The sequence below is a fragment of the Mesoplodon mirus genome (assembly GCF_964341445.2).
Source record: "Mesoplodon mirus genome assembly, chromosome: 9".
Classification (NCBI taxonomy): Eukaryota; Metazoa; Chordata; class Mammalia; order Artiodactyla; family Ziphiidae; genus Mesoplodon; species Mesoplodon mirus.
This window is the reverse complement of record NC_138985.1, coordinates 34,714,973-34,739,711: the sequence shown is the minus strand read 5'-3', so window position 1 is coordinate 34,739,711 and position 24,739 is coordinate 34,714,973. Positions and strand designations below refer to the sequence as shown.

Genomic DNA, 24,739 nt, shown 5'->3' with positions numbered 1-24,739 from the left:
TTTTTGAGTAAGTTATTTTTTCCCTTCTGTACTTATAAAGGGATCAACATTACTCTCTCTCTCTCTCTCTTTTTTTTTTTTGTTTTTTTTTTTGTTGTTGTGGTACGCAGGCCTCTCACTGTTGTGGTCTCTCCCGTTGTGGAGCACAGGCTCCGGAAGTGCAGGCTCAGCGGCCATGGCTCACAGGCCCAGCCACTCCGTGGCATGTGGGATCTTCCCGGACCGGGGCACGAACCCGTGTCCCCTGCATCAGCAGGCGGACTCTGAACCACTGCACCACAAGGGGAGCCCTCAAAAAGGATTTTAAAGATGGACAAGTTCTTCTTCAATGGAGAGTATTGACATTTATTGGAAATGAACACAATTTTCCCTGTGTTAAAAGTGCTACTAAACAAGTTTTGAACTTTGAGAAACATGAAAGGTGAGTCATTTTTTCTTCCAGAATTAGCTTTTATTGTTATTTCTGAATACAGAGCAGATGCCAGTTTATAGAATATAGCATTAAATAACATTAAAAACAAACCAAACAGCAACATTAACTATATTCTCAGCAAAACAGTAATTTATGACATTTCTCCAAAAACCAACATAGTTCCAAGTTCAACAGTAAAAAGGAAAAAAAAATCACCAGCAGTTGCTACTTCAGAGCTCAAGACATTGTTTTCTACAGAATTTCATGTTTCTACAGTCTGGTTCTCTGTTTCAGAGCATTAATTGCTTTTCAGGTGAAAAACCTGGGGTGGCGGAGGATTGTTTGTGTGTGCTCGGGGAGAACCCACGGTAGAGAAATACTGGGAGAAACAAGAGGTTCATTTCTCTGGTCACACAACAAAGTGAGGAGGTAGTTACTCTGAGAACTTCTCAAATAGAGGATATTATACTGATCTACTGAGAGTTGGGGAAATCACAGGAGCTCCTTTGTGAGACTGAAGATAGCAACAGGAATACTTCTCCAGGGAAGTCAGGACCAAGGTGTCAGTGCAGCTTGATGGTGGCTCTTTTCTGATGCTAGAACTTTAAAAGTATCTTGTTACATCACCACACATGGCAATCCCATACAACCTTGAGTCCCATCATAACTGCTGTTGATTTTTTTAATTCGGTACTGACATATTTTTCTTACCAGTGTGTAAAAGGCATCTTCAACACCCTGTCTGGTCTTGGCTGAGGTTTCAATGAATGGAATTCCATAACTCTTAACCAGTTCATGGGCTTGTTTTGTGTCAACTGTCCTTGTTGGCAAATCACACTTGTTTCCTACTAGCACCATAGGTACATCATCTGAGTCCTTTACACACTTAATCTGTTCCCTGTAGAGGTTAATATCTGCAAATGATTTGCTATTATTGATGGCAAATACACAAAGGAAGCCTTCACCTGTCCTCATGTATTGGTCTCTCATGGCACTGTACTCCTCTTGTCCAGCTGTATCCAGTATGTCCAACAGACAGGTTTCACCATCTATAACCACCTGTTTTTGGTAAGAATCCTCTATGGTGGATCATATTCATCTACAAAGTAGTTCTGGATCAGCTGGATTGTCAGTGTGCTTTTCCCAACACCCTGCTCTAACCACCACCAGTTTGTACTCAGTCATTTCACACCAGCAAGAACCTCAAGTTCCACTGCCTCTGCTTCAGACAGATTTGGACCACAACCAGGAAAAATGTTGGAGACCCCGGAACTGCCATGAACAGCCTCCCAGAATTAGCTTTTAAGAACAATCTCATTTGTGGTCCTGATTTCTAAGAATTTGCGATGCTGTCTTAATTCTAAGAATGTACTACAAGCCAGAACAAAATATCAAGGAAATTCAGTGGTTTAAACACAAGGATGTAAATTCTGTGTCAAAGGAAAACAACTTATAAATTCTGAATATGGTAACATTATCAACTTTATACCGTTTATACAAGAATATAATGTTTATTAAAACTGTTTTTTGTTGTTGTTTGTTTTTTGCAAGCAGTACCAACAAGATGTTCCCTCTTTAGCCCTGGCATGAACATCTGAGCTGTCTGCTGTTTTTGAAAAGCTCATTTAAGCTCCCATGTCTGTAGATTCCATTGCCTGCTAACACATAGGATTGCAGACACTGTCTGGGGGTATGGCAGGGTGGTGCAAAGGAAGAAGGGTTAGAGATGAGGAATCTGCAAGGAATTTGCTTGGTGAGAAACTTGGCTCCCACAGTGGTACTTTGTTCTTTCCACTTTTAGCCAACCTACTCATCAGCCAGAAGCTGGTCATCATGCAGGACCCCTGATTCTATGTGGGCTCACACATACTTACTAAATTTCACTGTCCTGGGGTCTCTGTGGAACACAGAGATGGAGGTGGAATGGATGGGCAGGAAATCAACTTCTTATTACGCATACCTTCTGCTACACATTTTGTGTGTTTTCTCATTGAAGGCTTTGTACTTGTTCCCTTATCTTTCCCAGTTTACAGGTGAAGAAAGAGAGGCTTGGCGAATTTAAGTACCTTGCTGAAGGTCAAACAAATCTGGGAGGATTCAGGACTTGAGCCATGTCTATCTGAATTCAAAGTTTCAAGTCTTAGAGGAGGGAGAAAAAAAAATGAGACAGAAGAAAGCTGTCGCAGAGAATAGAAGATTTCAAGAGCATGTGAGGTGTGAAGAACCTCATGTGTTTCAGGGAAGTGTTGGTGGACCTTGTGTGATGTGACAGGCCGGTCAGAAAGATCAGGACTGGAAGGCACTCCTGGCCACTGAAGACCCTTGAAAGAGCAGTTATGGGGTCTCCATCAAGGGGTTGGAGGGACACCAAGGGGGGTGGACACTTGGTGTCACAAGGGACACCAAAGGGTTAAGGAGGGAGCAGACAGAAGTAGCTGCTCGGAGGGTATTTCTCGTAACTTATTCACGCTGACAGTGAAGAGGAGATATTTTCTCCTTAGGATGCAAAAATGTTGATAAGTTTGTGTGTCATGAGGAAGAGCCAACAGTAAGAGGAAAGAGGAGACAGAGGGAAGTGCAGTGTCCCATCCAGGAGGGGTTGATGGCCGGAACCAGCACCCCTCATCACCCTAAAGTCATCAGGAGGTGGTTGAAGTCCTGCCCTGCGCCTGCCCCATGAGGGCAAGTCAGGGCTGGGGAGACCGTGCACATCTTCACTGCAAATCCTATAGCGTCCCACTCCTTGCCAGCTGGGGACAGGCCCAGCCCCCTAGATGCAAAGGGGGAGAAAAATGTAGCCTAGGTGAGGCCCAGGAGGAGGAATCAGGTTTGCGGGGTCAGCCTGCCAAGGCAGAGATGGGCAGAGCTTAGGGCAGGGTGGGCAGCAGAAGGACAGAGAGATGGCAGGTTGCTGGGGTGAGTGGTGTTGAAGGCAGCTGATGGGAGCCTGTGGGGAGCAGGTGGGTGCAGTGTGCTGGCCGGCAGGGGCTGGCCTCACAAGATGCCCCTTCTAGGGCTGCAGAAAAGGGAGAGTAGATAAAATGATCAAGACCCTTTAAGGGAGAAAGCAGGGATTTGGAGCCCTAACAAAGGAGGTTATTTTATTATAATAGTCGCAGCATACTTTGCACGTGAAAAATATGACATACAGAGGAAGAAGTAGAACAAAGTATGTATAAGGATGGTAATACCTCGTGGGAAAAATACAACACGGTTGGAAGCTGAAGTTAAGAAGTGCCTGGGGCCCTTCTGCGGGCTGTGTGGTTTAGAAAGAGCTGTTCCCACACAGCCTGGGCTTTCTTATTGTTGGGGGGTTGGGGCTGCAGATGTGTCCCCAGCCCGGTGTCAGGCCTCAGGACCCCTGGCAGGAGGAGCCTCCTGGGGCTCCGTTTGCTCATCTGTGAGGTGGGCGCTGACCCCCCTCCCAGGCTGCAGGTACCATGAGACACCACCCCGGTGTTCGTCCTTGCCAAGGAGAGGCCAGGAAATCCGGCCAACTTCCCAGAGGAATCCACATCATCACGAGCTGCAGTGAAAATCACAGTGAGAGAGGTTTTCCACAAGAGCAGAAGAAAACTCTGATCTTTGTAAAGATTTCTGCCCTAAACCTGACATATTCCATTTGTCTACCCGTGAATCTGTTTGTTCCTTGTCTTCGTTAATGAACTGTCAGACTTGGAAGGGTTTGATGAGGGCCAGCGGTCCTCACTGCTCCCTGTTCGTTCAAATGATTATTTGACTTGATGTTGTATATTTAATTATGGAGATCTTTAATATGTGCATCTTGTCAGCCTAAGGAATCAAAGTAATTTCAACATTATTGACTGTGTTCAGGTAAACTCATCACTTGCTGCAAGCAATTAGGGTTTTTATCCATCAGTGACAGGGGACTTGTGCTGAGATGTGTCTCCCCCAGGGCTTTGGATGAACAAGCTGGTTTGAATGGACTTCAGTTTCAACAGACTTGCTCTCTAAGAAGGCTTGGGAAAGATGATTCCAATATGTAATACATCATCATCTGATGGATTTTATAAGTAGAAGAATATAAGAACCTCGTTCCTGTGTGTTATTGTTACGTGTCTAAGCACCTAGGGAAATCATCTCTTTTATTTTATTTTTACATCTTTATTGGAGTATAATTGCTTTACAATGGTGTGTTACTTTCTGCTTTATAACAAAGTGAATCAGTTATACATATACATATGTTCCCATACCTCTTCCCTCTTGCGTCTCCCTCCCTCCCTCCCACCCTCCCTATCCCACCCCTCTAGGTGGTCACAGAGCTCCAAGCTGATCTCCCTGTGCTATGCGGCTGCTTCCCACTAGCTATCTATTTTACATTTGGTAGTGTATATATGTCTATGCCACTTTCTCACTTCATCCCAGCTTACCCTTCCCCCCTCCCCGTGTCCTCAAGTCCATTCTCTAGTAGGTCTGGGTCTTTATTCCTGCCTTACCCCTAGGTTCTTCATGACATTTCCCCCCTTAGATTCCATATATATGTGTTAGCATACAGTATTTCTTTTTCTCTTTCTGACTAACTTCACTCTGTATGACAGACTCTAGGTCCATCCACCTCACTACTAATAACTCAGTTTCATTCCTTTTTATGGCTGAATAATATTCCATTGTATATATGTGCCACATCTTCTTTATCCATTCATCTGTTGATGGACACTTAGGTTACTTCCATGTCCTGGCTGTTGTGAATAGTGTTGCAATGAACATTGTGGTACATGACTCTTTTTGAGTTATGGTTTTCTCAGGGTATATGTCCAGTAGTGGGATTGCTGGGTCATCTCTTTTTAATACCCCAATCGTGGTGCGAGCCTCGAGTGTGACATGTCCCACACTTTGCAAAGTTCTCACCACTGTCTGTCATATGGATTCTCTACCTTAAAATTACCTCCTGCATGTGGATGTCTCTGCTGTGAACATATCAGGGAAAGGGGATGCAACAGACTAAAGGGGAACAGATGCCCTTCACAATGTTCACTGTCTCTAACCATTGACAGGCTTTCTACATCTGAGCCAGCATTGGCCGCTCCGTAGATTTTCTTTGCTCTAGTTCTTCAAGTTCTTTCCTCTGCAGTCATGCCATCGGCTACTGACATGACCTTTTCTTGGTTTCCAAAACACTGCACACTTTATTACAAATTTAGGGAGTGTTGCATTGGTCCCTAGGACCTTCCTGCTCTAAATTATTCTTCAGTGTTTTTTGGAGGTGGATCCTACCATTCCTGGCTCTCTAGTCCAGAAGCAGTTTCTCAGCCCTTTGCATCCCTTTGTCAATTCAAATTGGAATTGGAGAGCCAGGATGAAGAGGTAGATTGCAGGCCACCATCTCGTACGGACGCTGGCAGTTAGTTGTGATGCTTCGGTGAAGATCTTTTCTTTCATCCCTGTTAAACATCAACAGCTTTTGGCAACTGATTCTGTAACTGGAGTTCTATAATCAGTGCTTGGATTTGTGTCATCGGCAGCTTTGATCAACACATCTATGATCCACCTGAAGCTTACCAAGAGACCCAGGGGTAACCAGAGGCCTGGTCTCAGGGGTATCTCATATGTTAACCAGCCTCATTTGTGGATTTCTTGGTTCCCCTTAATTTACCTGTTTAGAAATGCCATCCCTAAATACAGGTGCGATTCATCATTGTTGGGCCCTGTTCCTAACAGACGTGTGCTTTGTGAGTACAGAGTGGAAGCCTGATAATCCTAAAGCTCGTGGGTCACAGTGGCAGGTGTGGAGCAACATGGTGGACTGCTGCTGCCATCTTGTGGTAAAAATTTTCACTGCTGGTGCAAAATGATTCTTGGGTTGATTGTTCCAGATGTATTTTGTCATTTTTTTGATGCAACGTTTCTTAGAAACCAAGATGCAAACAATAATGAAAAATGCATAGATTTGGGGATGAAACCCTTTGACTCTTTGTTATTATAAGAAAGTCACCTGGAAACGAGATCTTTAGTTATGTGACAAAGGTTCTGGGTCACTTTGGATCAGTTTTGGATGGGCCAAGAAAATGAGAAGAGTAGTTGCATCTTGAAGACGGGTCAGGGATTTACTGGAATGCGTCATGAGGGAATCTTCTGGGGTGATGGTAATATTCCATATGATGACTGGAGCTTGGGCTTAGGGGATGAGCATTTATTAGAACCCATTAAATGATATACTTAGGATTTGTGCCTTTCATTGTGTGTGAACTTTACCTCCAAAGAATAAAGTGGGACAACAGACAAATATTGCACCCTAATGAATGACATTTGGAAATGGACTGAAGTCTGCTTCTTTTAAATGCATCAAAAAATAATAAGATGGGGCCTCCCTGGTGGCGCAGTGGTTGAGAGTCCGCCTGCCGATGCAGGGGATACGGGTTCGTGCCCCGGTCTGGGAGGATCCCATATGCCGCGGAGCGGCTGGGCCCATGAGCCATGGCCGCTGGGCCTGTGCATCCGGAGCCTGTGCTCCACAACGGGAGAGGCCACAACAGTGAGAGGCCCGCATACCACAAAAAGAAAAAAAAAATAATAAGATGGATTGGTGTGTGGGTAGGGGAATGATCAATGGAGAGGTAAGTGATAAAGCAAGCACAGTGCAATGTGAATTGTAGACTCTAGATGATGACCAATATGGGTGTTCACTCTGAAACGCTTTCAGCTTTTCCGTATGTTTGAAAAGTTTTGTAATAAAATGTCAAAATAAAAATAATTCTGTATTAAGTGCTGGGCACTTTAAATTTGCTTATATCATTAGGTGTAGCATTACTTTTTGAGGTAAGTATTATTATTATCTTAAAATATATATTAGGAAACTGGGTTTCAGAAGGTTTGAGGAAGTTGACTAAACTTAAACAATTAATAGGCAGTAGAACTCACATCGACACCTCGTGCAATGCCTCGCCTTTTACAGAGTAAAAAATCAGGCCATCTTTTGAAAGTTAAGAGGAGGTGTGGAGCTGTGAACACGTCCTGGGGCTGGAGCCGAGACTCCACGCTCCTGACTCTGAGTCAGGGGTCATTCTTCCCGAGGAAGATCAGCTTATCCTCAAATAGCAGCTTCTGTTGAGAATTTCCAGAGCCCCCCGAGCATTTGCCCCAAATGTCAGGCCTCTACCCTCACTTTAGTGTAGGAACAAACCATTCCTGGTGCTTGATTTTTTTTTGTTTTTGTTTTGTTTTTTATTTTTATATATTTATTTTTTTTCGGTACGCGGGCTTCTCACTGTTGTGGCCTCTCCTGTTGCAGAGCACAGGCTCCGGATGCGCAGGCTCAGAAGCCATGGCTCACGGACCCAGCCGCTCCACGGCACGTGGGATCTTCCTGGACCGGGGCATGAACCCGTGTCCCCTGCATCAGCAGGCGGACTCTCAACCACTGCGCCACCAGGGAAGCCCCTGGTGCTTGATTTTATCTCCAAGTGGTTGCGATTTACAGGTAGGACTGTGTTAGTTCTCAGTGTGAAGTATTTCAGTATGAGTTTAAAAATCCCATAAAGATTGGCACATGCTCTTACGTCTTCCCACACACTCCTTCATCTTCCCTCCAATTTATTGTCATGTGTTTGATGTCATGGAGAGAAACGGCTGGCCTAGGAGACCTGCGTTTCTGTGCCAACTCCATGGAATCATTGACTGATTCAGTGTGTGTGTCACGTGACCTCACTTTGCCTTTGTGACCGCTGCGGTTTGGTCCAGGACCGACAACCTGCCACGGTCCCATCTATACTCAGTTGGCAAGCATCATTCCTGTGGCCCCACGCTCTCCGGATCTTTTTTTTTTTTTTTTTTTGCGATACGCGGGCCTCTCACTGTTGTGGCCTCTCCCGTTCTGGAGCACAGGCTCCAGACGTGCAGGCTCAGCGGTCATGGATCACGGACCCAGCCACTCTGCGGCATGTGGGTTCCTTCTGGACTGGGGCACAAACCCGTGTCTCCTGCATCGGCAGGTGGACTCTCAACCACTGAGCCACCAGGGAAGTCCGCTCTCCGGATCTTGCTGGGGAAGTTGACAATGGGATGGACCAAGCCCACGCCGGTGTCCTCAGGCCAGAGTGTCCCTATGCCCCCCACATTGCCACCCAGCCTGCAGTTGTCACCTTCTTTCCCATGGAGTCTTTGATCCTCACCCTTTGCGATTCCTCTCACTAATATGGAGTAAAGGAGAGATTCCTGCAGCCTATGTGCCTCTAGCCACTGGGTGTCACTGCTGAACCACAGAAATCCTGGAAAGGCTTCCCCAAACCTGGACACAGCACAAATATGTTTTCAAGAAGTGGAAATACTTAATCGCTGTTAAACAAAAATATATTTTCCTAAACCACAAGGATGGAAAGTCTGATTGTATGAAGGATGTTTGGTGAAATTTGTGTACGTCCCTGGGTGAGGCTCCATGGGCTGCAGGTCTTCACATGGAGCCATTATTCAGACATAACCTTAAAAAGGATTAGTATTTTCTTTTCTTTCCTTCTCTGGAGTGGGTAAACATATTGAGAATTAAAGTGATTTCTGCTTCTCTATTTTTCAGGCTTATTCTCTTTAGTAGATGCCCTATTGGACCTACTTAACTCTGGGGGCTAAAAAATTAGTGTACATAAGAAGCAAAAATAAAGAAAAATGGTTCTAAGTGATACCTACTAATAATCTTTAATTCATGAATTCCTTCAATTATTTATTATCTGGTTTCTGGAAACCTGCCATGAGTACCATAACCCCATTCCAGGTGTAGATTGTGTATACGTAGTACAATATGGGGGTTGAGTTACCCCAAAGGAAGCATGAGGGAATTAGAGAGAAGAAAATAGCACTGAAGCTTTGGAGATGCATCATCCTGAAAGAATCCACTTGAATAAATATCCAAACATGTACAGATCCACGTTTAACATGCAGGTTCTTAGAGGACATATTTTATCTCTTGGCTTCCATTATTTCCTCTTTACAGTGCATTTCACTGAAATAATGTATGAGAAAAATACCCACACACATTATAAATAAGAGAACATCTTGCTTACAAAGTGTAAATCCTGAAAGTCTCCTCATCAAAAGCCCAATGCATTCGTTGTCTAGACTGAACTTAAGCTCAACCTAAAAAGATATGTCCCGGGAAATACATTTTGAAAAAATCTACTTTGAGGTTAAAACCTGGAATTTTATAAAAAGAGGTATATGGAATTATGCAGGGAGCAGAGAAAAGAAAATCCACTCACTTTATTATTCTCATTTTAATATTTTCAGATAAGAGTGTGAAAGAGCATAAATCAGTATCTGGGCGGTGAGGGCACAGGACAGGCAGGAAGATGAACTATTTTGCACGGTGTTCTCTCACCAGAGCCACAGAGGAGAGTCTCCAGGGTCTGAGGTCAGCATCTGACAGACCCTGGCAATCCTATCGCTGTACCCCTCCTCAGGCCAGGCACTTGCAGGAGGATGAGGACCAGGTACTTGGCTGCCCACAGCCACAGATACACAGATGGGTGTGAATCTGCTTCAACTCCAGCCTGCTGTCTTACTCTTCCTTCTGTCCTACTCTTTGCACCTAATTTCTACCCTGTATTTTCTCGTTTATTATGGAAATCGTTGTAAGCTGTGTCAGATCCTTCCTGAACCAAGGTGAGGTGCGTAAATGAAACAGGATCCCTGAGAACGAGGGGCATGGTCAGCACAAAGCAGTTCAGAAGCGCTGACTGTTTTCTCGTCCTCAGGTCTCAGAGCCAAGTGGCAGCTTTGGGGAGAGGTTGATTTCCCTGAGTGTTGAGGGGGCTGGGGAGGTCTAGATAGCCTCCAACGAGGTGGTACTGACTGAACCCTGAAGGAAGACAAAGAATGTGCATGGGTGAGGTGAGGAGATTTATCAGAACTCTGGTTTGAGCCTCAAATGTCAGCACTGCAGAAAGAACTGGCTCAAATCAAGTATTCTACGCCCAGTCCCCAGGTTTCTCTTTCTGTTGGTCGGAGCTGGGCCCCTGGAATTACTGTTTCTGGCAAGTTTCCAGGTGATGCCAGTGGTCTGGGAGGCACAGGTAGGACCCAGGGATTCTGACTCAGGGAGGAGCCGTGCGTGGCTCTGGGGAAGCAGCCCTGCTTACAAGGCACCTACACTCCCGGCTGAAATGCAGCTGGACTTGGCTAGAGGATTTCATCCCTCAGTGCTTTCCTAGGAAGGTCACCACTAGGATGGCTGGAGACCGCAGGTCCCAGGAGATCACAGGCATGATGCTAGCTCACTAGGAGGAAGGCAAAGGGGGTATGATGCTTGTTAATATCCAGTTTAACCGACGGGAAACAGCCTGAGAGAAGTTATGGAGCTTTCTTTCCCACAACCATGGGGCTGCTGATAAGAGTCTTCTTGAAAATTCCCTAGCAGTCAGGGTCTTCCTGAAGAGCCCTGGGCTCTGTCCCCAGATTTCTCTACCTCTTGGCTGGGGCAGCAGATGTTTATTGAGGTTTGTGCTCACCCTTTGTTTTCTGCATGGACAATGCACAGCCCAGGGCCTGGAACGTTCCTGGTATTCAGTAATATCAGATTCTAGAAAAATGTGTATGTGAGCACACACACACACACACACACACACACACACATACCAGAGGTGGTACACACCTTCAGGGTCCCAAGCTCCCCGAGGCTCTTTGGTGGAGCACCTCCTGGGTCCACGTGCTGTAGGATCAGTGCTCTTTTACTGAAATGGCTGGGCCTGCGGTGGCAGCGGTCACCTCAGGCCTTTTTTAAAAAACATTTCTTCTTCCATTTAACTTTATTGATCTATCTATCTAATCTATCTCTCTATATCTATCTATCTATCTATCTATCTACTTACTGACTTATACAAGAGTTGAATTGGTCTCTTCACCAACGGTGTGTCTGTCTCAACCATGGATGGCCAGAGTGAGGACAGGGCCATGTGGAGGGCTGTCCTCACACCTCGGGCTCCTGGACAGGACTCCTGAGAGATGCAAAGGAAACAGAAAGAGTGCAGGCCACTCTGAACACAGAGAACACGGCACAGGGGACTCTGGAGGAAACAAGGGTACCACCGTGAAGTCCGCACACCCACGTGGAGGTGCCCTAGGAGGAACCTGAGAAGCCCGTGGAATGAAAGTTTGCTGTGACTCCCTCTGACCTGGGCTCTGAGAAGAAAAGGAACTTCAGAGACGGCTGAATCCTGCCCAGTGGCGAGGATCCCTGTGTCTCCCGCCCCTCCTATTTCACTCCCTGATGCGTCATGCTGACCAGGGCAGGGACAGGTGAAGGCCACAGTGGTGGGTGGGGGAGAGGGAGGATGAGACCTTCTGAGGCTGAACGGAGCAAAGCTGTAAGGGAGCTCAGGTTTAAAATGGTCTTTTAGAGAGATGTACGCTTTCAAGGAGGAGAATGTAAAATTACAGTTGATGGCGGGCACTGCCCAAAGGCTGTGTAGGTGTTTATAAAGAGAGACCAATGTCACAAGGCAGTTTCTGCAGGCGGAACCTGGTCCCTAATTTTTGGGCCAGTGCAGAATGTAAATGTGGGTCCTGCTCCAAAGGAGGGGCTAAGTGCAGTGAAACGGTCAGACATAGAAGCCTGTCCCTTTCTCATATCTTCTCTGCTCAAGAGTTTATTTAATCCCCCAGCGGATTTCACCTACAAAAAACAAGTTCAAAGATAAAAGTATTCAGTTTCAAGATGATGCCAGCAGAACATTAAACAGAGCGTGAGCCCTTCTGAGCGCTGGCCGTGAGGCTGGCCCAGGCTGTGTAAATTAATGAAGGAAGGAATTAATTACCCTCAGACATGGGTGGAGCCACACCCAGGAGGTGGTCAGCAAAACTGAATCCAAGAGGGTGGGTCTGCTCTGAGTGTACGTTTTCATCCGTGTCACAATATGAGGTGGACCATTCTTGTAGGCTGGGGCTGCAGGGGTCCCATCTGGCTTTGGATACTTTTGCCTCCCGTGCCCTTTGCACTTCTATAGTGGAGCAGAGTTGATGAGGTGTTTGTAGTAAACCACTGAGCTGGAGCCAGCTTGGCCCGAGCCAGGGGACTGAACTAAAGCACCAGATAAAGGAAGTATATTCATCTGAGCCATCAAGGCTCCTTTTCTGGGTGGTTCTCCCACCCCAGCACTCAGGGCAGAGACCACCTGGGACGGTGATGCCCACTGAAATCCAGGTGGCAGTGTGGCAGGTGACATGGCCGCACCATGTAGCCAGCTCTCCGGTCCCACCTCATGCCACATGAGGGGGCCCCATCGCTCCCTTTACCAGAGTCTGATTCTAGAAGAAAACCACCACCTTGATGAGCATCGGTGTTGGAGCTGGACATAGATCTAACACAAAGTCTGCAAGCTGGGCGCCCCATGAGATTCCACCTGCAGACGTGTTCCATTTAGCCTGAACTGAACTTTTTAGTGAACTGAAAAGAAATTGAAATTGTTGACAGTATTTACAAACTTAGAGATTTCATGTAGTAATCCTAAATTCCTCCTTTTTTTCTCTCTCAAAAAATGGGCGGATCTGACCACACTGGATCTGAAGACACATGTTCAGTTTATAGTCAGGAGCTGGGGACCTGAGAGCCAAGGTTGGTCTGAAGTCACAGCTGGCTGTCTTGCCCGGGCCAGGCTCAGGCTGCTGATGCCTCCGGGGGGGACCATCCTCTCTCCCTCGGCCCTGTCATTACCAGGGACTCTTAATGCAGACAAGAGCCCATCTCCTGGCTTCCTGCCAAATAAGATGTCAATGAGAATAATTGCTTTTTGAATTGGGGACCTACTTCTTTCAGGCATATCACAATCAGTGTTTCTGTATGGTGTTGGTCTATCACTTCAAGGAAATTCTGGAATGTAGAGAACTGTGACTGATAAGGAAATAAAATGACCTGATTAATATAAAATATGAATACTTATCTAGATAGGAAGAAAACAGAAATATGTATTTTAAATGGCTAGTGAAAGATTGGTTTCCAACTAAAGACCGTTTCATTTTGTTTGTTTTGGATTCAAAATCCCACTTCTGCAGACATTTACGTCCTGTGTTGCTGAGTTAGAGGCCGTTTAATGATACCAGCCCTTTCGCCTTATGCATTTTCCACCTGCTAAACAGAGTTGAAACTTCCCTTTCTGCCTTATTTTACTGATAAATTAGACCACGTGGGCAAGTGCTCCGAGCTCTGGGAAGAGAGGCAGGTACACGTTAGAAAGTCTGAGGTTATTGTTTCCTTGGTGATAGAATGACCGTTTTAACCAAGTGCCTCCTTTCTTGTGAGGCTGGAAAAGAATGAAATGACTTCCTTTCATTTGCTACAGATGCATATTTTTAAGTGTTTGTAATGCCTTGCTATCTTGCATGTCACTCTGAATAGCTGTAGTCATAATGTAACAAAACGCCGGATATAGGGTCTTCTATTGCAAAATCTTTGAAAAAGATAAAGGAATGCAGAAGGAATGGGTGGCTATTAAGAATGAAACAGGACTAGGTTGTCTTTTTATTTGCCAAATATTTGCTGCTTTTGTTTCCTTTCTATTTGCTTGGTTGGCATCTGTTGGAAATGTACCCAGAGAGTTTATCTTCACTGTCACAAATTCGAATGTTTTGGCCCTAAGAACTTTCCTTGTTGCTTTTGTGTATTTTTTTGCATTTAGGGTAAAAATGCTTTTGAGGTCACGGAGAGACCTGTGCCTTGTTCCATCGCTTCCGAAAGGGTTGGTGGGTTCAGCACCTGCGGTCACCCCCTCCATCTCCTTAGGTGGGTTACCCACTCCCCATTCAGCCCTGAGGGGAGGGCTTCAAGCCTCTTCTGTGTCAAACCTCCAGCCAGTCCTCACTCAACAAGAAAATAAAATCAGCTGGAAGAGGGCTCTCCATGTGCTCACCATGGAGTCTGTCCCTCTGCCTCTGGCCCCTTATCCCTTGGGTCACAGTTTTACCAACCAGGGCTCTGGGCCTCCTTAAGCAATAGAAATTGATCAGAGGCCAGGCAAGAAATTCAGGCAAGGCTTTATTGGGGCCTCTGCTGCCTCAGGGGAGAGTGAGAACAAGTAACAGGTCCCCAATTGTTCCTTATTTGGGGTGAGGGAAGGGGTGTGTCCAGGGGTCGGGCCAGAGTGGTGGCTTAGGTTGTTTGCTCACCCCTTAGGTGGTGTTGTGTGCAGGGGCATGCACATTACCGTGCTTTTGCTCCGGACACCCTGATGTTGCTCCCAGCTTTTCAGAAGCAGCAGTTGACTTTTTATGGTCTTTTTGTATTTTTTGTCCATAATTTGCCCCAACTGTGCATGCATGCAGTTATTTTTAATCCCTTAGAGTTTCTTTGTATTTTGTTGCTCAAGGAGATGTCTGTTCAGGTGCAAGCACTGCAGCAAAGGGTCCCAGGTCCCAGGCTCCAGCCTGTCTCAACAGTGACCACATGGATCCCCTCCCTATGGAAAGCCCACCACTGCCCCGATGTTCTGGGTATCAAATTCCTGGCCTATGGGAGCATGAGTCTGCTAATGACCCCACTCCATCTCCTGCATGGACACATGTCCCCCACCCCGACCCCAAAAATGTACACAGACAGCTGTGAACTCCCTGCCTTTCTATTTCCCTTCAGTTTTGGCAGTTCCCAGGAAATTTTTTTCTGTATTTTCCTCCTCAACACCCATTTTCTCTTGATTCCGCTGGGCTCCTGCTTTCTCCCCATCACTATGGACGAGGGATCCAAGGACCTGCTCGGTGCTGCTCATTCCCCTCCCTTGGATTCCCCTGAGCTCTCTCTTGGCATCTCGACTGCTCCGTCTCAGGCTCCTGGAGTGGCTCCTTCTTCTCCCAAAACCTGTAATTGCTGAGAACTCGCACTTCTCGGGTTTACGTCTCACCTCTCAGCTCTCTTCTTCATCCTCAATCTCTCCCTGCATCACAGTGGCCAGTCCCCAGGATGCCTTTCCCATGGAACCTCCAAATTCTGTTTCTAGCCCTGACTTAATTTCTCTTCTGAACTGGGATTGTTAAAAACAAGACAGCAGGCCCCAAATGGAGCCACTTATGCTAAGTCCCCAGTCATCAGATTGAGACTTATTGCAGTTCAGCTCTCCCAGAAATGGAACCTTAAACCGGCCAATAAGGAATCACATCATCAGCACGGGTGAGGTCACCTGCTTCACAGGCCCCTGTTATCCCCTAAAGGAAGAACCATCCCCTTGCCAGAACCCACCCAGCTTTTTGCCAAGTATAATTCCTTGTCCCTGCCCCCTTCTGTCTATAAAATCAACAGCAGCTCAGACCTCCCTCCTATCTGCTAGATTAGATGCTGTCTGATTCGAATCCACTTTTGCTCAAATAAACTCTTAAAATTTTGAATATACCTCAGGTTATCTTTTAACAGCTTGAGTGTGCCCCACATTTTCTCCTGGATGTCTAGTCCTCTCTGAACCCTGGGTCCCCAACTGCTCCTGGCTGGACTTTCCTGGGTTGAGGTGTGGCAACATCACCCATCAATTCATCCTTCCCCATCATAAGTTCTGACTCCAGGACCCTCGTGGTTTTCCTGGATGCGAAAGCCTCTCGTCACCCAGGCCTTCTTTCCATACCAGAAAAAGTGACCTTTCAGAAACATCACATCTTTTCACTGCTCAAAACGCTGGCTCCGTAAAACAGCCCATCCATCCTGGTCACTCTCTCTGCCCTCACCCTGCATGGCTTTCCTTTCCAGCTCATGTTATATGTTAATTCATAAGAGCAGGCACTTGGTCCTGGCCTCTGCCTTGCCCCACCACCCCCCTCCCACTCTAATGATCGGTGCTGAGACAGAGGAACTGCTCAGCACTTGTTAAAGGAGAGACTAGCTCTGGGTACCTTGTTCACTGAACACATGAGTGGATTTTTTGTTGGCACACACCAGGTTTGTTTTTGCAGTTGAGTCAGGAAATAGGGAAACAATTTATCCTGGAGGAAGTGGAAAGAATATTTAGTTGGGCAGGATAACAGAATAACTGGAGGGCGTAGCGATTAACTACATGGACAAGCTCTTGATCTCTGACATCCTTGAGTCCATGATGGTCGGTCCAGATGATAGGAGAGTACAGCTGAAGAAATCTGGGGTGAGCGATTGCAGGCTGGTCACTGGTGTGAAGTCCTCAAGCTGGGTCTCAGCTCTGATGTCTGGGCAGGGTTCCTGGAAAGGGCAAGACTGAGCACCCTCTCCATAAGAATTTGGGGTTCTGGACAAGCCATCAGTACAGGATCCACTCCAGGCTCTGAGGCCAGAGCCCTGTCCCTGGTACCTGAGTACAGAAGCCCAGCTGTCACAACTGGGAAGCAAGTCCAAGGCCAGGCCAGCATCCCCAACTTGGTGATGAGCCCTTGTGTGACTCTAGTGTTTCCTGGTTCCCTGGTCTGTCTTAGGGGGGTCAAATGAGCCAGAAGTGAGCCTGTTATTTATGGGGTGGCCGAGATGCTATCCAGAGGTCCCGGTTTGGTGAGTGGAAGGATTGAGGGCACAGGAACCAGGCCTGATCTGGTACTGCATGGTTCTGTGGCAAATCCTCATGTATGAAAAATTTGAAAAATTGACTCATGGGCAATGAAAATACTGTGGTAAAGAGAAGGGAAATTTTTGGATGAAGAAACCCTGAGTTCCAACCTTGAATCCAAGCAGCATTTCTTAGGTGACATTGAGTTTGGTCAAGTGGCTTCTCTGAGCCTTAATTTTCTCATCTGTAAAATGGGCATACGATGGCTTAATCTCCTCCATCTCAGGGTAGCATTTTTGATGTTCTGTGAAACAGTGGGTCTGCTGGTTGCTAATAGATGGTTTGTGAAAAATGGTTTTGAACATCAAAGAAGCCTGGGAGAGTCTGTGTCAAACAAAGTGGAAAAGGCTTATATCTTTCACTGCTTTGGCTTCTTAGAGACTGTCATCAGCTAATGTGCTTTTTGAATTTTCACGATGGGGGTTTCATCTCTGGCATTTCTCAAATTTTTGACTGAGAAATTCCTTTATTACTGCCACACTTACTAAACTTTTGGAAGTTTTAGCCACAGCAATCAGAGAAGAAAAAGAAATAAAAGGAATCCAAATTGGAAAAGAAGAAGTAAAGCTGTCACTGTTTGCAGATGACATGATATTATACATAGAGAATCCTAAAGACACTACCAGAAAACTACTAGAGCTAATCAATTAATTTGGTAAAGTAGCAGGATGCAAAGTTATTGCACAGAAATCTCTTGCATTCCTATACACTAACGATGAAAAATCTGAAAGAGAAGTTAAGGAAACACTCCCATTTACCATTGCAACAAAAAGAATAAAATACCTAGGAATAAACCTACCTAAGGAGACAAAAGACCTGTATGCAGAAAACTATAAGACACTGATGAAAGAAATTAAAGATGATACAAACAGATGGAGAGATATACCATGTTCTTGGATTGGAAGAATCAACATTGTGAAAATGACTCCACATCTAGTTTTGAGCAAGAGGACGGCTTCTGTTTTCCTGACACCACCAGCATCATCGTCAGCATAGACTTCTTAACTCACGCTCATCAGCAAGAAAGAAGAACAACGCCACTCAAAGAAAGCAGCATGGGGCTGGTGCAGAAGGCTTTTTCTTAGAGTGTCACCTTTTGTTTCTTACAGAGTTGCCTCCTCTTGTTCATTGATGCTGTAACCGGCAGCTATCTGTGTAACATTAATTCTCTTCTCTAATTCATCCGTCATTGTAGAGCTGATTCAAGGGATGAACACCTGTGAGCTGTACAGCATTCCTGTGGCTCCTGTGTGTCCACTTAGCTGCATCTTCTTCCTGTGACCTGGCCACCATCACCGCCCGCCAAGGTCACTCACCTGCCCAGCTTCCATGCTCTCCCCTGGCCTCAGCCATCACTCTAGGCTGTCTGTTGCCCACAATTCAGCAAAAATGATCTTTCTTAGGTGTGATTCTTTGCTATCCCCCTGATGACAAACCTTCCTTGCCTGTGTATTGTTGTTTCTATAAAATTCACGTTTTTTGGGGAATGACATGGAAAATCTTTTATAGTTTATATTCAACCTTGATTTTTGTTGCTTTCCACCTCAAAATAGATGACCCAACTACCCCGAACTGCTTTCCATGGGGCACATCTCTCCAGATCCTCCTCCCTCATTCCTGTCCTGTTGAACTCTTATTCATCTTCCAGGTGTTATATTACACGTCACCCTTTCAGAAACCTTCCTCTGATTTCCCAGCAATATAGACAGGCTCAGTGCCAGCACTGTGGTGACCACGAACTCCGTGCTGTCACAGAGGGTGTCTGACATCTGCCAAGGGTCTCTTACTGCCCAAGTCTTGTGTGGTCTCCTCTGGCCCACTTTGTGTAGCCCCAGATGTCTACCTGTCCAGTATGCTGGTGAGAACACTGTTTTTATTCAGTGCCCCAAGAGAAGGAATGTCCAAGTGGCACAGTGACCTGCCCCTCCTAACCAGTGTGAGCACCTCCCATGTCTGAGAGGGTAAGAAAAGTGCCCATGTGTGATTTTGCCCTTTATCTTAAGCCCCTGCCTTGAAGGCCTTGGCCAGAAGTCCAGGGTCTTGGCCAGAAGACAATGTCAGTGAGAGACACATTTCCCTCTGAGGTTGTCTTTTCTTTCTCTCTTTTTTTTAATTTTAATTTTTGGCAAAATTTTAATGATACCCAGCAACAACCATTACCATTTCTGTTTCAGATATCCTCAATTTTTTTTTTTTTTTTTGGCTGGTAAACCTCAGAGGTATCTCATCAATCTCACCAATCAATATCTTACTAGAAATCTGTAGTAGACAGAAATTTTCTTTCTTTCAGTGTATTCTCAGCATCTTCTAAAGCTCTTCATGGCAATTTCTTAATATAATTTTACATTCACACCATGTTCATTTTTCTCTCATGTCACAACAATCTCTGTACATTTGGTTTGCTTGGGTCAGGATCCAGCCCAGTTCCCCCCATCTTAGGCAAAATGCCGTTTGGAGCCTTGTTTCCCATTAAGGTGCAGTGAGAGTTACAGGTGTGTGTAGATGCTGATTCTTCTAGCGACAGAGTCATCGGCAGGGCTGTGTCCTCGTTGCACTGGAGGCACAGGCTCTGCTTGTCCCTTTGGTGATGTTGGGAAGGGTCAGTGGGTTCAGGTGTCACTCTGACTTATAGTATGAGGGTTCTGACCAACTTCTCCATCAGACTTGAGCAGCTCTGTATTACTTTGGCCCCAGATCGTTTACACCACTAAGGGTTTCACAGGGGTGATGTTTCAAATTCTAAATTTCATCCTGGATGATCATGTGGCATCCTTCCATACAGAATGACATTTCCTCCACAATGATCTGGTTACCCTGAACTACAATTTGCCTGGGACAGACAATATACTTGCTTGACTCTCTTTACCAGTTTTGTAATGATGAACTGTTGCCCTAGCAGCCTCCGGTCAGAAACAAGGGAGGTGTATATATAAGCGTGTGTGTGAGTGTGTGTGTGTGTGTGTGTGTGTGTGTGTGTGTGTGTGTTGAGTATGAGCTTTACCTAATTGATGTGTTCCAATTCACTGCAGTTATTATCCACTTTGATGGTTCACATCGACTTAGTGGAATCCCTCCAAGAAAACGTCTCTGTCCTTTGACATGGCCCTACTTATCTGATAACATCTTTGTTTTCTGATGCAGTGAGATCATTCAGGTTTTTTTCATACATTTCCTGCACCACCCATTTCTCTCTCCCAGGTGCCTGGGTTTCCTGTGGGTGAGAAATGTATTTCTAGATGACCATCTGGGCACCCGAGGGGCTCATGAATGCTGGGTTGTCACTGCTTCCAGGCTTTTCACACAGAGCCAGGAAATACACAAAGAAGGAGAAAAAAACCTCAGGATTTCTTCTTAGTATTTCCAACTCAAACCCAACATCACAAGGATTTTATTTTATTTCTTTGATATTATAATTGAATCTGTTTCACTTGAATTTTTTTTTCTTTGCGGTATGTGGGCCTCTCACTGTTGTGGCCTCTCCCATTGCAGAGCACAGGCTCTGGACATGCAGGCTCAGCAGCCATGGCTCATGGGCCCAGCCGCTCCGTGGCATGTGGGATCTTCCTGGACCGGAGCATGAACCCACGTCCTCTGCATCGGCAGGCGGACTCTCAACCACTGCACCACCAGGGAAGCCCTGAATTTTGGTTTTTAATGATATTGATAAAATTTCTTAATAGTTTTTTCCTACTATGTAATATATACAGTTATGAATATAAAATATAAAAACATCAACATTTCTACTAACAGTAAAGTTGGTGAATGTTGTTTAAGCTGTTTTTTGTAGTGCTTCTTATTCTTATGCTCTAACCCACTGAGGCTTCAAAAATAATGTGTTTTCTAGTCATTTGAAATAATTCTTCTCAGACCCTGGGAAGATGGCGGAAGAGTAAGACACGGAGATCACCTTCCTCCCCACAGATACATCAGAAATTCATCTACACGTGGAACAACTCCTACAGAACACCTACTGAACGCTGACAGAAGACCTCAGACCCCCCAAAAGGCAAGAAACTCACCACATACCTGGATAGGGCAAAAGAAAAAAGAATAAACAGAGACAAAAGGATAGAGATGGGACCTGCACCAGTGGGAGGGAGCCGTGAAGGAGGAAAGGTTTCCACACACTACAAGCCCCTTCGCGGGTGGAGACTGCAGGTGGCAGAGGGGGAAAACTTCGGAGTAGCGGAGGAGAGCACAGCAACAAGGGTGTGGAGGGCAAAGCGGAGAGATTCTGGCACAGAGGATCGGTGCCCTCAGGCACACACCAGCTCGAGAGGCTTGTCTGCTCAGCCCCCGGGGCGGGCAGAGCTGGGAGCTGAGGCTCGGGTATCAGCTTTCAGTTGGAGCGCAGGGAGAGGACTGGGGCTGGTGGCAGGAAGAGAGCCTGAGGGGGTTAGTGCACCACGGCTAGCCCGGAGGGAGTCCGGGGAAAGGGTCTGGAGCTGCCAAAGAGGCAAGAGGCTTCTTCTTCCCTTTTGTTTCCTGGTGCACGAGGAGAGGGCATTAAGAGGGCTGCTTTGGGAAGCGCCGGAGATGGGCGCAAGCCGCGGCTAAAGGCGTGGACTCCGGAGATGGGCGTGGGACACTGGGGCTGCTGCTGCTGCCGCCGCGGCCGCGGGGCCTGTGTGCAAGCACGGGTCACTGTCCGCCCCGCCTTCCAGGGGGCCTGTGCACCCCGCCACTGCCGGAGTCCCGGAACCCGGGGACAGCTTTCCCGGGAAAGCACACAGAGCGCCTCGGTCTGGTGCAACGTCACGCCAGCCTCTGCCGCCACAGGCCCGCCCCACTCTGCGTGCCCCTCCCTCCCCTCTGCCTGAGTGAGCCAGAGCCCCCGAATCAGCGGCTCCTTTAAACCCGTCCTGTCTGAGTGAAGAACGGACGCCCTCTGGCGACCTACGTGCAGAGGCGGGGCCCGGTCCAAGGCTGAGACCCGGGAGCTGTGAGAGCAGAGAAGAGACAGGGAAATCTCTCTGTGCAGCCTCGGAGGCAGCGGATTAAAGCTCCACAGTCCACTTGATGTGCCCTGCATCTGTGGAGTGCATGAATAGACAGCGAATCATCCCAAATTGAGGAAGTGGACTTTGAGGACAAGATTTAAGACTTTCCCCCCTTTTCCTCGTTTTACAACGAATTATCCCAAATAAAGGAGGTGGACTTAGCAAGATTTCAGACTTATCGCCCTTTTCCTCTTTTTACAACGAAGTATCCCAAATTGAGGAGGTGGACTTGGAGAGCAAGATTTTTGATTTTTCCCCCTGCTCTCTTTTTGTGAATGTGTATGTGTATTCTTCTGTGTAAGATTCTCTCTGTATAGCTTTGCTTCCACCATATGTCCCAGGGTTCTATCGGTCCATTTTTTTTCAATAATTACTTTTAAATTTTAATAATGCTACTATATTTCATACTTTATTCTATTTTACTTTACCTGCTCTTTCTTTTTTCCTACCTTCCCTCCCTCCCTCCCTCCCTCCGCCCCTCCTTTCCTTCTTTCTCTCTTTCTTTCCTCCCTCCCTCCCTCCCTCCCTTCTTCCTTTCACTCTTTCTTTTTCTTTCCTTCCTCCCTACCTCCCTCCCTCCTGTCTTTCTTTCCTTCCTCCCTCCCTCCCACCCCTCTTCCTTTCACTTTCTTTTTCTTTCCTTCCTCCCTCCCTCCCTCCTGTCTTTCTTTCTTTCTTACCTTCCTCCCTCCCTTCTTCCATTCACTCTTCCTGTTTCTTTCATTCCTCCCTCTCTCCCTCCTTTCTTTCTTTCTTTCCATCCTTCTTCCTTCCCTCCCTCCTTTCTTTCTTTCTTTCTTTTCATCCTTCCTCCTTCCCTCCCACCTTTCTTTCTTTCTTCCTTCCTTCCTTCCTTTCCTTCTTCCTCTCTCTCTTTCTTTCTTGTAATAATTCTTTCTTTCTACTTTTTCTTCCTTTTATTCTGAGCCGGGTAGATGAAAGGCTCTTGGTGCTGCAGCCAGGAGGCAATGCTGTGCCTCTGAAGTGGGAGAGCCAACTTCAGGACACGGGTCCACAAAAGACCCCCCAGCTCCACATAATATCAAACAGCGAAAATCTCCCAGAGATCTCCATCTCAACACCAGCACCCAGCTTCAGTCAACGACCAGTAAACTACAGTGCTGGTAACCCTATGCCAAGCAACTAGCAAGGCAGGAACACAACCCCACCCATTAATAGAGAGGCTGCCTAAAAACATAATAAGGCCACAGGCACCCCAAGACATACCACCAGACGTGGACCTGTCCAGCAGAAAGACAAGATCGAGCCTCAACCACCAGAACACAGGCTCTAGTCCCCCCCACCAGGAAGCCTAGACAACCTACTGAAACAACCTTAGCCACTGGGGACAGACACAAAAAACAACAGGAACTACGAATCTGCAGCCTGCAACAAAGGAGACCCCAAACACAGTAACATAAGCAAAATGAGAAGACAGAAAAACACACAGCAGGTGAAGGAGCAAGATAAAAACCTACCAGACCTAACAAATGAAGAGGTAATAGGCAGTCTACCTGAAAAAGAATTCAGAATAATGATAGTAAAGATGATCCAAGATTCTATTTCCAAGACACAAAATCTTGGAAATAGAATAGACAAAATGGAAGAAACAGTTAACAAGGACATAGAAGAACTAAAGATGAATCAAACATCGATTAATAACACAATAAATGAAATGAAAAATACTCTAGATGGGATCAATAGCAGAATAACTGAGGCAGAAGAACGGATAAGTGAGGTGGAAGATAAAATAGTGGAAATAACTGCTGCAGAGCAAAATAAAGAAAAAAGAATGAAAAGAACAGAGGACAGTCTCAGAGACCTCTGGGACAACATTAAATGCACCAACATTCGAATTATAGGGGTTCCAGAAGAAGAAGAGAAAAAGAAAGGGACTGAGAAAATATTTGAAGAGATTATAGTTGAAAACTTCCCTAATATGGGAAAGGAAATAGTTAGTCAAGTCCAGGAGGCACAGAGAGTCCCATACAGAAGAAATCCAAGGAGAAATACGCCAAGACACATATTAATCAAACTTTCAAAAATTAAACACAAAGAAATCATATTAAAAGCAGCAAGGGAAAAAAAAAAACAAATAACACACAAGGGAATCCCCATCAGGTTAACAGCTGATCTCTCAGCAGAAACTCTACAAGCCAGAAAGGAGTGGCAGGACATAATTAAAGTGATGAAGGGGAGAAAACTGCAACCAAGATTACTCTACCCAACAAGGATCTCATTCAGATTTGATGGAGAAATTAAAACATTCACAGACAAGCAAAAGCTGAGAGAGTTCAGCACAACCAAACCAGCTTTACAACAAATGATAAAGGAACTTCTCTAGGCAAGAAACACAACAGAAGGAATATACCTACAATAACGAACCCAAAGCAATTAAGGAAATGGGAATAGGAAAATACATATCAATAATTACCTTAAATGTAAATGGACTAAATGCTCCCACCAAAAGACACAGAGTGGCTGAATGGGTACAAAAACAAAACCCACATATATGCTGTCTACAAGAGACCCACTTCAGACCTAGAGACACATACAGATTGAAAGTAAGGGGATGGAAAAAGATATTCTATGCAAATGGAAATCAAAAGAAAGCTGGAGTAGCAATTCTTATATCAGACAAAATAGACTTTAAAATAAAGACTATTAGAAGAGACAAAGAAGGACACTACATAATGATCAAGGGATCGATCCAAGAAGAAGATATAACAGTTGTAAATATTTATGCACCCAACATAGGAGCACCTCAATACATAAGGCAAATACTAACAGCCATAAAAGGGGAAATCGACAGTAACACAATCATAGTAGGGGACTTTAACACT

General features: G+C 45.8%; 1 pseudogene across 1 annotated transcript; it reads right to left on the bottom strand.

The window, feature by feature from the left end:
- Positions 1-511: 511 nt before the first annotated feature.
- LOC309810451 (GTPase NRas-like) lies at positions 512-1,750 on the bottom strand (annotated as a pseudogene). The gene has a single exon. The product of its transcript is annotated as a GTPase NRas-like (transcript).
- Between the last annotated feature and the right edge of the window lie 22,989 nt (positions 1,751-24,739).